Source organism: Macaca nemestrina, chromosome 12, assembly GCF_043159975.1.
Source record: "Macaca nemestrina isolate mMacNem1 chromosome 12, mMacNem.hap1, whole genome shotgun sequence".
Taxonomy (NCBI): domain Eukaryota; kingdom Metazoa; phylum Chordata; class Mammalia; order Primates; family Cercopithecidae; genus Macaca; species Macaca nemestrina.
Genome location: NC_092136.1, coordinates 130,679,986 through 130,695,082, shown reverse-complemented (window position 1 = coordinate 130,695,082; position 15,097 = coordinate 130,679,986). Strand labels below are relative to the sequence as shown.

The window sequence follows — 15,097 nt, the reverse complement described above, 5'->3', positions numbered from 1 at the left end:
GGCATTACTAAGTTTTTGCTACAGAACTAGCCTGAATTAAATTCATTTTCCTCTAGATCACAGCCTAGAAGAAGAGGTCAAATTAAGTTTCCTCTCCACAGGGCTCATTCTCACCACAACCCCGTGCACATCTCTGCCCAGCCTCTCTCGGCTTTCTCTCAAAGCAGTTTTGTTTTCTTTACAATTCTATCAAATAGTTCATGAGAGGAGTACTCACTTCCAAGTTAATGTCTTCTCAAGTCAAATTTCAATAAAATTCACTTATCATGGATCGAAAAAGGATTAAAGAATTTTAGAATGTTCGTTGACAGTTTCTTCTAGAATAAATTGAATTTATGATTTGGATGATGTATGTTAAGCATGACCATTTATGCTTTGTTCAACAACTATAAGAGAAGGGGGACATTTTTCAAATAGTAAAAAGAAAAAAATGAGAGAAAGGTTTGTTATTTTCTCCAGGGACAAATAATTTACAAATTAATATATATTAGAGTTCCCCAAAGAAGCAAAACTAATATGGTGTGTGTGTGTGTGTGTGTGTGTGTGTGTGTGTGTGTGTGTAGACAGAAATTGGCTCACATGATTCTACAAGCTAAGAAGTCCCAAAATCTTCAGCCAGCAGGCTGGAGACCCAGGAGAACTAATGTGGAACTCCAGTCCAAAAGCCAGGAGGCTCAAGATCCAAGGGGACTAGTGTTTCTGTCTGAATCTGAAAGCTGGAGTAAAAACAATGGCCCAGCTCAAGTCGTCAGGCAGGAGGAGTTCCTTCTTACTCAGCAGCCTTGTTCTGGATCCAGTGGCTTGGATGAGGCCTACTTCTATGGTTTGGATATGCCACCATCTCATGTTGAAATGTGATCCCCAGTGCTGGAGGTGGGCCTGGTAGGGGGTGTTTGGGTCAAGGGAGAGGATCTCTCATGAAGGCTTAGTGCAGTCCTCCTGGTGATGGCTCTTCTCACTATATTAGTTTGCAAAAAAATTCTAGTTGTTAAAAAGCACCTGGCACCTCCCACCCCTTTCTTACACTTAAAGTCGTATAATCTCTCCATGTCAGCTTCCATTCACCTTCCGCCATAAATGGAAGCTCCCTGAGGCCCTCACCAGAAGCAGATGCTGGCGTCATGCTTCCTGTACAGCCTACAGAACCATGAACCAAGTCAGACCCTTTTCTTTATAAATGACCCAGCCCCAGGTATTCTTTCATAGCAACACAAAAATTGACAAAGGCACCCACCCACCATAGGGAGAGCCATTTGCTTCACTCCGTCCATCAGTTTAAATGTTAATCCCACACAAAACACCCTCACGGGCACAACTAGAATGTGTGACCAGATGTGGGGGCACACCAGTCAGGTTGACAGACAAAATTGGCCATCAAAAGAGGATTATTGGGACTATTATGGCCCTTATCATTTAAAATGAATAAGGCAAGAGACATAGCCACCCCAGTAGGTTATGAGGAGAATGCAAAATTAATTGACCACAGGGTCATAATAATGGAGGGAATCCTTGAATCTGAGGATGAGAAGAGAGGGAAGAAGGGTATCTGTCAGGAGCTCCTGCTGTTCTTGAAGGGGTCAAGTTAACCAGGGGTGGGTCAAGTTAACCAGTGAGATTAATTTGGTCAGCACAAGCAGAACATGTGGCTAGGGAGGTGGACAACTGCACAGCCAGAGCAGAGTCCCTTAACATTCCAGGAAGTTCAAAACCTAAGTTTAGGAGACAGATGACTAAAGGGAGATTGCAGCATTGAGAAGTGGGTGCAGACGGCCCACAGAAAGGTCATACAGCTCACTGTTAGTGGAGGTCGAGGAAAGCTGTCACCAGCATGGATCAATGCTATGCTTCAAGTACACAGCACAGCAGATTAAAGTAAAGTTGCTTCTCCTAACACGACTGAAGCAAATGTCTCACACCCACAGTGCCCTGCAATGTGTGGATATGCAAATGCAAAAATACAGGAATAGCTGAAAGATATAACAAACACTACTAATAATAACAGCGTAACAGTACAGTGGCAGCTTTTAAAATAAAATGGCTGAAACAACATAAATCTGCCTTTAATTAGTTAAGAGGGATATTGCAGAGCACTGGAAGCCAACATTCTCTAGAGACATTATTATCATATAAGATGGTGACCAGGCTATAGGGACAAATTTGAAGGCCCAGGAGAAACCTATACAGGATAGGACCAATTCTGAGACTTTGCCTGTAGTTGTCCATAGCTGCAGGAATCTGCTAATCCATTTGTGAGATAGCATCACACCTGTATTATAAATACTTCAATCATTTATATACGTGACTAGGTTAACTATTTAATAAACCTCTATCTAATTTAACCATAGTCCCTGTAAGTTTTTCTAAATTAATCCTTTAGTGTTTAAATTCCCCATGATATAATGAAGTTATTGCAGGTTACGTGGCTTTGGTACCCAAGTAGGATCAACCTTGACTAAGTCATCCCAACAATGCTCCTCTCTGCAACAAAATACTACAATTTACTGATCTTAACTTGTGTAACAGATAGCTTTTGCTGCCTAACAAATTACCCCAGAACTGTGGTTTTGAACCACAAAGCTTTCTTATTTTTCATGAATGCTGGTAGGGTGCCTGGACAGTTTTGGGCAGTTTGTCTGGAAGGGTTGGGTTGATCATTGTGATCGGCTGGTGGCTCAAATGAGGCCTTCCCTCACTTGGTGGTTGGGGAAGTCAGCTGGGGCAATAAAGGTGACTTGTTCCTATGTCTCACATCATCCACAGGTTAGCCTGGGCTCCTTCTCATGGTGGTATTCACAGGATCCACTAGAGCAGCCAAAAAGGGCAAGCCACAAAAGTTCAAGCTGCTGGGTATGCCCCATTTGCTATTGTCTTATCAGCCATCAGAAATTACATGGGCAGACCCAGAGTCAGTGCGGGAGGGGATTAACCAAGGAAAGTTATCCCTGTGTTTTTGTAAATAATACGCTACAACTGGGTGTTGCCAGCCACTGCTGCTATTCCACTGGCATAGCTACCACCACACTGCAACTCAATTATGACAGCCTCAATAATCAATCCATGGGAATTTTCAACAACAGCTTATGTACACCGTCTTCAACTTTCCATGTCAGAGAATGCTGTCACCCCAACACAGGGTGACTGCTACAAATGTATGAAAATTCCAGTCACTTCAGTACAGCCCCTTTACCTATTAACAGGGCTCTTCTTTTTGGTTACACAAAATTTGATTATGTGAAAACTTACATCCCAAGTCTTCCTTTCTGCTTCAGGCCCTTTGATGACTCAGCAATATGTGGCTAATACACATAAGGGAAGAACAACTTAATATGCAAAATTCCAAACTTACAAAACAGATAAGTTAGAAAGTAGAGAGTGATTCATCCCATCACAATAGAATTATTCGCTCTTACATCAGGAGTCTTTAAAATAGCCAGCTCCCTTAGGGCCTCTAAAATAAAACTCATCTCCAAACTTACTTTACTAATAGAGTCTCAGGACGACACCACTACATAGGGCAAGTTGTGACTCATTATTCTCTCACTGGATTCAACTTGACTGAAGGAGCAGTAAAGAACTAGGTCCTACTTGGAAGAGAAGACAAATCAAAGCAGCAATATTATGTCCAGAGAACATAAAAAAAAACCCACACCATCATATGATTTCAAACATGTGAAAATCTCATCTCATATCCTCTGTGGAACTGAACCTACATCCCTTCCCAAAGGGGGAGAACTGAGCTCAACCATCAGCCTTCAGTTGGCACGTGGTGCGTGGGAGGGCGAGGCCAGCCTCGTAGACCAGGGGCAGCGCTGCGGTGAGCCCGCTGCATCACCCAGGGCACTAGCCCAAGGGACCAGCCACCACAGAGAACCTACATCTTTCTACTCTGCTCTCTTTCCAACTTTGCCACAAGTAACATCCCTTGCTTGATTGACACAGCCCTTAAAGAGAAGGCACCTCCATTCCCATGTTGTGTATTCAAGCATGGCAATGCAGGAGGCAGGGAATCCATTAAGGAAAAGAATAGCGGGGCCTTGTCCTCCATCCTGCAGCCGCTTCTCATCGGTGCTGCCCCCGTTCCATTCCACTGGGGCTGTTGTGAGCCAGCAAGTTACGTAACATCCCATAGATGGCTCCTATTTAAAACTCTGATAGGTGACAGCCTGTTTGACAAACAGGCTTCAGTCTGTCAAGCCGGCATCTCCAAAGCATCTGCATTTTCCGGGCCGCTGTTTTCTTGCTTGTAGTCCATCAGGGCTGCACTGGGCTATTCAGGCCCTTCCCAGGGATGGAAGCCGCTGTGTCTCAGCAAGGGGCTGTCAAGTTGTCCCACTTTTCCTGCCTAATTCATACAGGGGTATCCATATTTATATTGATCTAGGCACATGAATGGCATGCCATGCTAGGCAGCAACTTGGCAGAGATGATCCAAAACAACTCTGCACTCACTTGAAATTTAAATTCACCCACAAAATGCATAGGTTTAGCCTGGTCACTGTTGTGATTGGTTTCTCCACTATAAGCAGAAATTGCCTCAGTAACTGAATATGTGTGAGTGATATATGTGTGTGTGTGTGTATAGTCTGTCTTCACGTTAACTATTTAGAAGTCCTGTCCATAGTCCAGTTTGCCAATTTCCCCCTACAGTTTCCCTATAAATTAAGTGATTATAGCTGTTGTTGTTAACACATCACCTTAGAGCTGTCATCTAGCACACATTCAGATGCAACCCCCCCGCCCAATCCTGACAGTGGTCAGAACAAAACAGGAGGGGGAAGAAGGGGAGCTTTTTACCATCCAGGACTATTGCAGGGGTTGCTACCTGGCCCCCCCCCCGCCCTCCGCCTTTGTCAGTTACTTTTGGGATGTACTTGCCTCCTCTGGTTTTTGTCATTTCCCCTGGTGTCTTTTGTTGATATCCACCATTCCAGAATGTTCTGTGAGATCCAGGAACAAACACCATGCATCGTCTCTTTTTTAAGCACAGGCTACTCCAGTTCTATCTACTCTCTCATCCCTTAGTGCCTTGCAGCAGTCTCAGGACCTCCCAGTTGCTCTTTTGGTACTGGACCATGCTGCACGTATGCTGTGAAGCTGCACCTGGGCCCACCTGTCTAGGACCTTATTCAACCCAGACTACCCTGCAGCTAAGGCAGCCCCTGCCCAAGTATGCCTGCAGCTGGGAAGGAAGGTAGAAGCCTCTCTGTCATCCTCATATTAAGCTTATCTTCTTGGATACTCCACCCATCCCTGACCCTAGGATGGGATGGAGGGGAGGGGTCCTATTTACTGATGTCGTAGCTTTGACACTGTCTTCATATCCACTTCTACATCTCTCTGGAAACCATTGCAACTGGAAAGGGTCACCTCTTCTGGTTGTGTGGAGCCTAACTTTTTCTCTCTCATGCGTTTTCTACCCAGCTGCTGGTGTGGCACATATTTTATGCCCTGAGCCTTTTCTTCTCTCTGAAGCCCAGCACTTGCAAATCAAAAGCTTTCATTTTCAAGACTATTGTTTCTGCTGCACATTAAATTACATATTTAATAACACAAGAAATTTATATGTTTTAGTATTTATCTAAACTCCCACAAGGACAGTGCATACAGAAAGCTATTGCCTAAATCTTGGCAAGAAGGGTCATAGGCACATGAAAACTGGATCTTCTGGGGTGGGGGGAAGAAGAAAGAGTTTATACCTAAATATTGTATTTACTACATTCTTATGAAAAACCTGCACTCATTTTCCTTCAGCATAAATAACCCTTGGTATACATATGGGTGCTTAATTATTTACTACCATTACCCACTATATTTGTTTGTTCTCACGGTGCTAATGAAGATAAACTCAAGACTGTGTAATGTATAAAGGCCTCCTGCATATAAAGGAAAGAGGTTTAACGGACTGACAGCTCCACATGGCTGGGGAGGCCTCACAATCATGGCGGAAGGTGAGAGGCACATCTTACATGGTGGCAGGCAACAGAAAGAATGAGAACCAAGTGAAAGGGGTTTCCCCTTACAAAACAATCAGATTTCGGGAGATTTATTCACTACCAGGAGAACAATAGGGGGAAAACTGTCCCAATGATTCAATTACCTCCCACAACACATGAGAATTATGGAAATTACAATTCAAGATGAGATTTGGGTGGGGACATAGCCAAACCATATCACCCATGATCAGTTGCAATAGTAATAATAAGGCATTTATTTAACTCTGTTGTAAGGATGAAGTGTTCATATTTATCTTAAAAGTAGTAATTTCACTGCATGTGCATGTCAGCAGGAGGAAATGCCATGCACAGCATCTACACAGGTGTAGGCAGCTCCTCGGGGCAAATCAGGCTCTGTCTGATTTGCTGCGCACTGTCTGTGCCCAGCTCTGTTACCACTGTTTGAATGAATGACTGACTCTTATTCTCTTTCCTGATGGTTCAGACGCTGCTCCAAGCAGAGCAGCGGTAAAATATCCAGATTCACGTTTTGTCCACACCAATAAAAATGCACTTGCTAAAAAAAAAATGACATAAATCTATGACAAATCAGAATGCTTACTGGGTCTGTTGGGGGAATGCTTATTGGGTCTGTTGGTAGCTTGTCAAAATGGGGCAGGTCTTCAGTTCAGAATTCCCTAACCGTGCCAACTCTACATTAACCTTCATCTCCAACCCGATGTTGTCTACATTATCATCTACTGCCTTTGAAATTCTGAAAATTATTTAAAATTATTTATTCACAGCTCTCTTGTTCAGCTAATGGATTTCCTTAGGTTCTCCAAAACCTTGATTTCTGGTTTTAAAAAACTTCGTCCTGAGAAAATGAACCCAATTTAGAGCATGCTGCTTAAGAAACAGAGAAGGAACAAAACCCATTGTTTCTCACAAGAGAAACTCAAGACCAAGCATGCCTGTGTTCCAGGATCACCTTAGCCTAAGAGCCAGATGAAAAGCCACTGCTAATAAAAACTTGGCCTTCACAGACTATGCCTGGTGCTCAGCTGCAAAACTGTCAAGTAGAGAATTTCAAAAGCAGCTCTCTCAGTGCTGCCTCTCAGAGAAAATACAGCCAGACCTTGCTCCCAAACTCTCCTTGGGCCAAGATTAGTGCGCGTGAATGAGCAGGGAACAGGGAAGCCTCTTTAATAATGTAGGGAAGGATTTCTGGGAAGAGCAAGTGGAAGCATCTTCCAGAGCGCAGAGGCAGCTGGAACAAATGGATTGAAAGAGCCGTCCTGAGGCATGCCCCAGTTACGCACAATCATAGAGTCCTCCACACTTCGCTCTTAGAATAGCCCTTCAGGCGAGAGCAGTTTAGAGAGCCACCACCTTACACGCTCAGATCACTAACCTTTCCCTTTCATGTTTAAAACAAGGCCAAAAGCAGGCAGTTCATACTCTTCTTTGCCTTAACCCTTCAATAGAGCTCCAACTTTATTCCTGTTGTTACCCTTACAATTTTATCCAGCTCTATAGATAACATGTCCTATAATTTGTGAAACAATTTTAAAAATCAACTCAACTTGTATTAGTTTTATGTATTTAAAAAATATGTTTATATCAATAATAATGATAATAGGTACTCATATCTTGGGATTTCTATGTGCTTTAGAAATAGTAAATACTTCCTACCTACTTCAGGAAATGGCGAATACCTGTTGAATCAGACTTTCTGCGTCTGAATCGGGTCTCTGCTGTTTCCTAGCTGCAGGACCTCTGGGTCTCGATTTTTATCTTTCACAAAATAGGAGTAATAGAACCTTACTTCAGTACATTATTATAAAGATTAAAGTAGTTCATAAAAATAAATTCTTCAAAACATTGCCCAGATACTAACAATATTAACAATATATGTTAAATAATATTAACAATATATGTTAATATGTTAATTAATACTGGTATTATTTATCCCTTTCCAACACTTATTCACCACCCCTTTTAGAACCCAAAGATGTTTCTCAGGTGCCCCATCGGGCACTGTCAAAATCAGAAGAAACTTGAGTTGGAAAGATACCTGCCTGGTAGCTTCAACCCTTTAGGTCTTAGCTTGAATGTCACTTTCTCAGAACAGAAGTTGCCTTGGCCATCCTGTGTCCACTGTGCCACCACTCCCCTAATTCTTATCAGAGCCCTTTGGTTCATTTAATGTACCAAATGAAATCTCTAGTGCGTACAATAGAGTAGTGGTTTCATTCATTTATTTCTTTGTTAAATATTTATATATTGTTTTTGTCTAAATAAATACTCATACACACACACACACACACGTACTGTTTTGGTCTCCTCTAGGGTATAAAGTGAGTGCAAGAATTTAGTCTGTCTTTTCATGGCTTTATTCTCAGGGCCTTATGCACGAGCAGCGCATATAACACCAGACAGTAAATATTTGTTGAATGAATGAATACATAAGTCAATGAATGCTATTGTTTTGCAAACAAGGAAACTGAAGCTCAATAGATAAAGTGCCCTCCCCAAGGCCACATAGATTCTCAAAAGCAGGATAGTGAAGAAGAGGAGTGCTGGCACTGTTGTGACATGCCACTTTTGCAATAGGCTAGAACAGTCATCTGTTTGCAGATCCCTGGGAGTCTTGGACATGCTTTCAGGAGTCTTTGGAGTCAAAATTATTTTAATAATCATACGAAGAAAGTTATTTCATTTTTTACCTCTGTTGACATTTGCACCGATGAGCTAAAGTAATTGTGGGTAAAACTCTGGCCTCTTAGCACAAATCAAGCCAGAGGCCCCCAACTTTATCAGCAGCCATGGGGTTCTTCTGTATTGCCACACACTCACAGCAAGGGCAAGAGAAGCCGCCTCACTTAAGCATGCTCTTTGATGAAACGGGAAAAATGATTAATTTTATTAAATCTCAGTCCTTAAATACAAACCCTTTTCATATTCTGTGTGGCAAACCAATAAAGCACATATGCTGCTAAACAAAGTACGATGGCTATTTTGAGGAACAGCACTTGTGCCACTGAGTTGTGCACTGAACTAGCCACTTTCTTCCTTGTAACACAATCTTTGCTTGAAATGACAAATTCCAGACAAACTGTGGTTATTCAGACTTGGGCATTTGGCAGGCATTTTCTCAGAAATGAGCAAAGTGAGCCTGTCACTTAAAGGAAAACAACTGAGAGTATTGGTTGCCAATGATAAAAGTTGAACTTCTGAGCAAAAATCAGAATAAAAAAACATGTGTCTACCACTGTGAGCTTGACAGCTTTCCGATACTCAGACTTTTCTGATGTAATCAGGAATTATATTAATAAGAGTGATTTTTTTGATATTGTGTAATGAAATGTGTCAGCTTTTGGAAGAGCTGAATAACTCAGCACACTAGTATTTTTTAGTGTCCAGTGCCTGATGTTATGAAATTAGGCATGGGTAAAATATCTGTTAAGAGTATAAAATAGAGCCAGACTGCCTCCCTCTCTAGATTTCTCCCCACTGGGCAGGTCATCTCTGAAGGAAAGGCAGCAGCCCCAGTCGGGGGCTTTAGATAAAACTCCCATCTCCCTGGGACAGAGCACCTGGCAGAAGGGGAGGCACTGGGTGCAGCTTCAGCAGACTTAAACGTTCTTGACTGCTGGCTCTGATGAGAGCAGCACATCTCCCAGCACAGCACTGGATTGCTGCTAAGGGACAGACTGCCTCCTCAAGTGAGTCCCTGATCCTCGTGCCTCCTGACAGGGAGATATCTCCCAGCAGGGGTCGACAGACACCTAATACAGGAGAGGTCCGGCTGGCATCTGGCGGGGGCCCCTTTGGGACGAAGCCTCCAGAGGAAGGAACAGACAGCAATCTTTGCTGTTCTACAGCCTCTGCTGGTGATACCCAGGCAAACAGGGTCTGAAGTGGACCTCCAGCAAACTCCAGCAGACCTGTGGAACAGGGGCCTAACCATGAGAAGGAAAACTAACAAACAGAAAGCAATACCGTCAACATCAACAAAAAGAACGATCATGCAAAAACCCTATCCGAAGGTCACCAACATCAAAGACCAAAAGTAGGTAAATCCACAAAGATGAGGAAAAACCAGTGCAAAAAGGCTGAAAATTCCAGAAGCCAGAATGCCTCTTCTCCTCCAAAGGATCACAACTCCTCGCCAGCAAGGGAACAAAATTGGATGGAGAATGAGTTTGATGAATTGGCAGAGGTAGGCTTCATATGGTGAATAATAACAAACTCCTCTGAGCTAAAGGAGCGTATTCTAACCCAATGCAAGGAAGCTAAGAACCTTGAAAAAAGGTTAGAGGAATTGCTAACTAGAATAACCAGTTTAGAGGAGAACATAAAGGACCTGATGGAGCTGAAAAACACAGCATGAGAACTTTGTGAAGCATACACAAGTTATCAATAGCTGAATCAATCAAGTGGAAGAAAGGATATCAGAGATTGAAGATCAATTTAATGAAATAAAGCATGAACACAAGATTAGAGAAAAAAGAATAAAAAGGAGTGAAGAAAGCCTCCAAGAAATACGGGACTATGTGAAAAGACCAAACCTATGTTTGATTGGTGTACCTGAAAGTGATGGGGAGAATGGAACCAAGTTAGAAAACACACTTCAGGATATTATCCAGGAAAACTTCACCAACCCAGCAAGACAGGCCAACATTCACAGAGAATACCACAAATATACCACAAAAATACAGAGAATACCACAAATATACTCCTCGGAAAGAGCAACCCAAAGACACACAATCATCAGAGTCACCAACGTTGAAACAAAGGAAAAAATGTTAAGGGCAGCCAGAGAGAAAGGTCAGGCTACCCACAGGTTAGTCAGGAAGCCCATCAGACTAACAGCAGATCTCTTTGCAGAAACCCTGCAAGCCAGAAGAGAGTGGGGGCCAACATTCAACATTCTTAAAGAAAATAATCTTCAACCATAATTTCATATCCAGCCAAACTAAGCTTCATAAGTGAAGGAGAAATAAAATCCTTTGTAGACAAGCAAATGTTGAGGCATCACCAGGCCTGCCTTACAAGGGCTCCTGAAGGAAGCACTTAATATGGAAAGGAAAAACCAGTATCAGCCACTGCAAAAACATACCAAAATGTAAAGACCATCAACACTATGAAAAAACTGCATCAACTAATGGCCAAAATAACCAGCTAGTATCATAATGACAGGATCTAATTCACGCATAACAATATAAAACTTAAATGTAAATGGGCTAAATGTCCCCAATTAAAAGACACACACTGGCAAATTGGATAGAGTCAAGACCCATTGGTGTGCTGTATTCAGGAGACCCATCTCACGTGCAAAGACACACATAGGGATGGAGAAATATTCACCAAGCAAATGGAAAGCAAACAAACAAAGTAGGGATTGCAATCCTAGTCTCTGATAAAACAGACTTTAAACCAACAAAGATAAAAAACAACAAAGAAGGGCATTACATAATGGTAAAGGAGTCAATGCAACAAGAAGAGCTAACTGTCCTAAATATATATGAACCCAATACAGGAGCACCCAGACTCATAAAGCATGTTCTTAGAGACCTACAAAGAGACTTAGACTCCCACACAATAATAGTGAGAGATTTTAACACCTCACTGTCAATATTAGACAGGTCAATGAGACAGAAAATTAACACAAATATTCAGGACTTGAACTCAGTTCTGGACCAAGTGGACCTAATAGACATCTACAGAACTCTCCACCACAAATCAACAAATATACATTATTCTCAGCACCACAAAGCACTTATTCTAAAATTGACCACGTAATTGGAAATAAAATACTCCTCGGCAAATGCAAAAGAATGGAAATCATAACAAACAGTCTCTCAGACCACAGTGCAATCAAATTAAAACTTGGGATTAAGAAACCCACTTAAAACCACACAATGACAAGGGAACTGAACAACTTACTCCGGAATAACTACAGGGTAAATAATGAAATTAATACATATATAAATAAGTTCTTTGAAACCAATGAGAATAAAGACACAACATACCAGAATCTCTGGGACACAGCTAAAGCAGTGTTTAGAGGGAAATTTATAGCACTAAATGCCCACAGTAGAAAGCAGGAAGGATCTAAAATTGACACCCTAACATCACAATTGAAAGATCGAGAGAAGGAAGAGCAAACAACTTCAAAAGCTAGCAGAAAACAAGAAATAGCTAAGATCAGAGCAGAACTGAAGGAGAGAGAGACATGAAAAAACCCTTCAAAAAAATCAGTGAATCCAGGAGCTGTTTTTTTGAAAAGGTTAACAAAATAGATCGCTAGCCAGACAAATAAAGAAGAAAAGAGAGAAGAATGAAATAGACACAGTAAAAAATGATAAAGAGATACCACCTCTGATCCCACAGAAATACAAACTACCATCAGAGAATACTATAAACACCGCTACGCAAATAAACTAGAAAATCTAGAAGAAATGGATAAAATCCTGGAGACATACACCATCCCAAGACTAAACCAGGAAGAAGTTGAACCCCTGAATAGACCAATAACAAGTTCTGAAATTGAGTCAGTAATTAATAGCCTACCATCCAAAACAAGTCCAGGACCAGATGGATTCACAGCCAAATTCTACAAGAGGTACAAAGAAGAGCTGATACTATTCCTTCTAAAACTATTCCAAACAATAGAAAAAGAGGGACTCCTCCCTAACTCATTTTATGAGGCCATCATCATCCTGATACCAAAACCTGGTATAGACACAACAATAAAAGAAAATTTCAGGCCAATATCCCTGATGAACATTGATCTAAAAATCTTCAATAAAATACTGGCAAACTGAATCCAGCAGCATATTAAAAAGCTTATCCACCACAATCAAGTTGGCTTCATCTCTGGGATGCACGGCTGGTTCAGTATATGCAAATCAATAAATGTACTCCATTACATATACAGAAGCAAAGACAAAAACCACATGATTATCTTAATAGATGCAGAAAACGCCTTTGATAAAATTCAACACCCTTCATGCTAAAAAACACTCAATAAACTAGGCATTGATGGAACATATCTCAAAATAATAAGAGCTATTCATGACAAATCCACAGCCAATATCATAATGAATGGGCAAAAGCTGGAAGTACTTCCTTTGAAAACCAGCACACAACAAGGATGTCCTCTCTCACCACTCCTATTCAACATAGTATTGGAAGCTCTGGCCAGGGCAATCAGGCAAGAGAAAATATTCACATAGGAAGAGAGGAAGTCAAATTGTCTCTGTTTGCAGATGACATGATTGTATATTTAGAAAACCCCATTGTCTCAGCCCAAAATCTTCTTAAGGTGATAAGCAACTTCAGCAAAGTCTCAGGATACAAAATCAATGTGCAAAAATCACTAGCATTTCTATACACCAATAATAGACAAATAGAGAGCAAAATCATGAGTGAACTCCCATTCACATGTGCTACAAAGAGAATAAAATACCTAGGAATCCAACTTACAAGAGATGTGAAGGACCTCTTCAAGGAGAGCTACAAACCACTGCTCAACGAAATAAGAGAGAACAAATGGAAAAACATTCCATGCTTAGGGATAGGAAGAATCAATATCATGAAAATGGCCATACTGTCCAAAGTAATTTATAGATTCAATGTTATCCCCATCAAGGTGCCATTGACTTTCTTCACAGAACTAGAAAAAACTACTTTAAATTTCATATGGAACCAAAAAAAAACAGCCTGAATAGCCAAGACAATCTTAAGCAAAAAGAACAAAGCTGAAGGTATCACCCTACCTGACTTCAAACTATACTACAAGGCTACAGTAACCAAAACAGCATGGTACTTGGTACCAAAACATATATATATACCAATGGAACAGAAGAGAGGCCTCAGAAATAACACCACACATCTACAACCATCTGATCTTTGACAAACCTGACAAAAAACAAGCAATGGGGAAAGGATTTCCTATTTAATAAATAGTGCTGGGAAAACAGGCTAACCATATGCAGAAAACTGAAACTGGACCCCTTCTTTATACAAAAATTAACTCAAGAGGGATTAAAGACTTAAATGTAAGACCTAAAACCATCAAACCCCCAGAAGAAAACCTAGGCAATATCATTCAGGACATAAGCATGGGCAAAGACTTCATGACTAAAACACCAAAAGCAATGGCAACAAAAGCCAAAATTGACAAATGGGATCTAATTAAACTAACTAGCTTCTACACAACAAAAGAAACTACCATCAGAGTGAACAGGCAACCTACAGAATGGGAGAAAATTTTTGCAATCTATCCATCTGACAAAGGGCTAACATCCAGAATCTACAAGGAACTTAAACAAAGTTACAAGAAAAAAAATCAAAAAGTGGGCTAAGGATATGAACAGACACTTCTCAAAAGAAGGCATTTATGCAGCCAATAATCATGAAAAAAAAAGCTCATCCTCACTTGTCATTAGAGAAATGCAAATCAAAACAACAATGAGATACCATCTCATGCCAGTAAGAAGGGTGATCATTAAAAAGTTAGGAAACAACAGATGCTGGAGAGGATATGGAGAAATGGGAACACTTTTACACTGTTGGTGGGAGTGTAAATTAATTCTGCCATTGTGGAAGGCAATGTGGTGATTCCTCAAGGATCTAGAATTAGAAATATCATTTGACCCAGCAATACCATTACTGGGTATATACCCAAAAGATTATCAATCATTCTACTATAAAGACATATGCACATGTATGTCTAATGCAGCACTACTCACAATAGCAAAGCCTTGGAACCAACCCAAATGCCCATCAATGATAGAATGGATCAAAAAATGTGGCACATATATGCCATGGAATACTATGCAGCCATAAAAAAGAATGAGTTCATGTCCTTTGCAGGGACATGGATGAAGCTGGAAACCATTATTCTCAGCAAACTAACATGGAACAGAAAACCAAACACTACATGTTCTCACTCATAAGTGGAAGTTGAAAAATGAGAACACATGGACAAAGGAAGGGGAACATCGCACACCAGGGCCTGTCATGGTGTGAGGTCAAGGGGAGGGATAGCGTTAGGATAAATATCTAATGTAGATGACTGGTTGATGGGTGCAGCAAACCACCATGGCACATTTATAGCTATGTAACAAACCTGCACGTTCTGCACAAGTATC

The 15,097-nt window shown here is 41.1% G+C and overlaps 1 protein-coding gene across 1 annotated transcript in view; it reads right to left on the bottom strand.

Annotated features, from left to right (window-relative positions):
• LOC105476177 (neurotrimin) overlaps positions 1-15,097 on the bottom strand; it is a 1,408,523-nt gene that overhangs the window by 1,057,613 nt on the left and 335,813 nt on the right. The window lies entirely within an intron of this gene.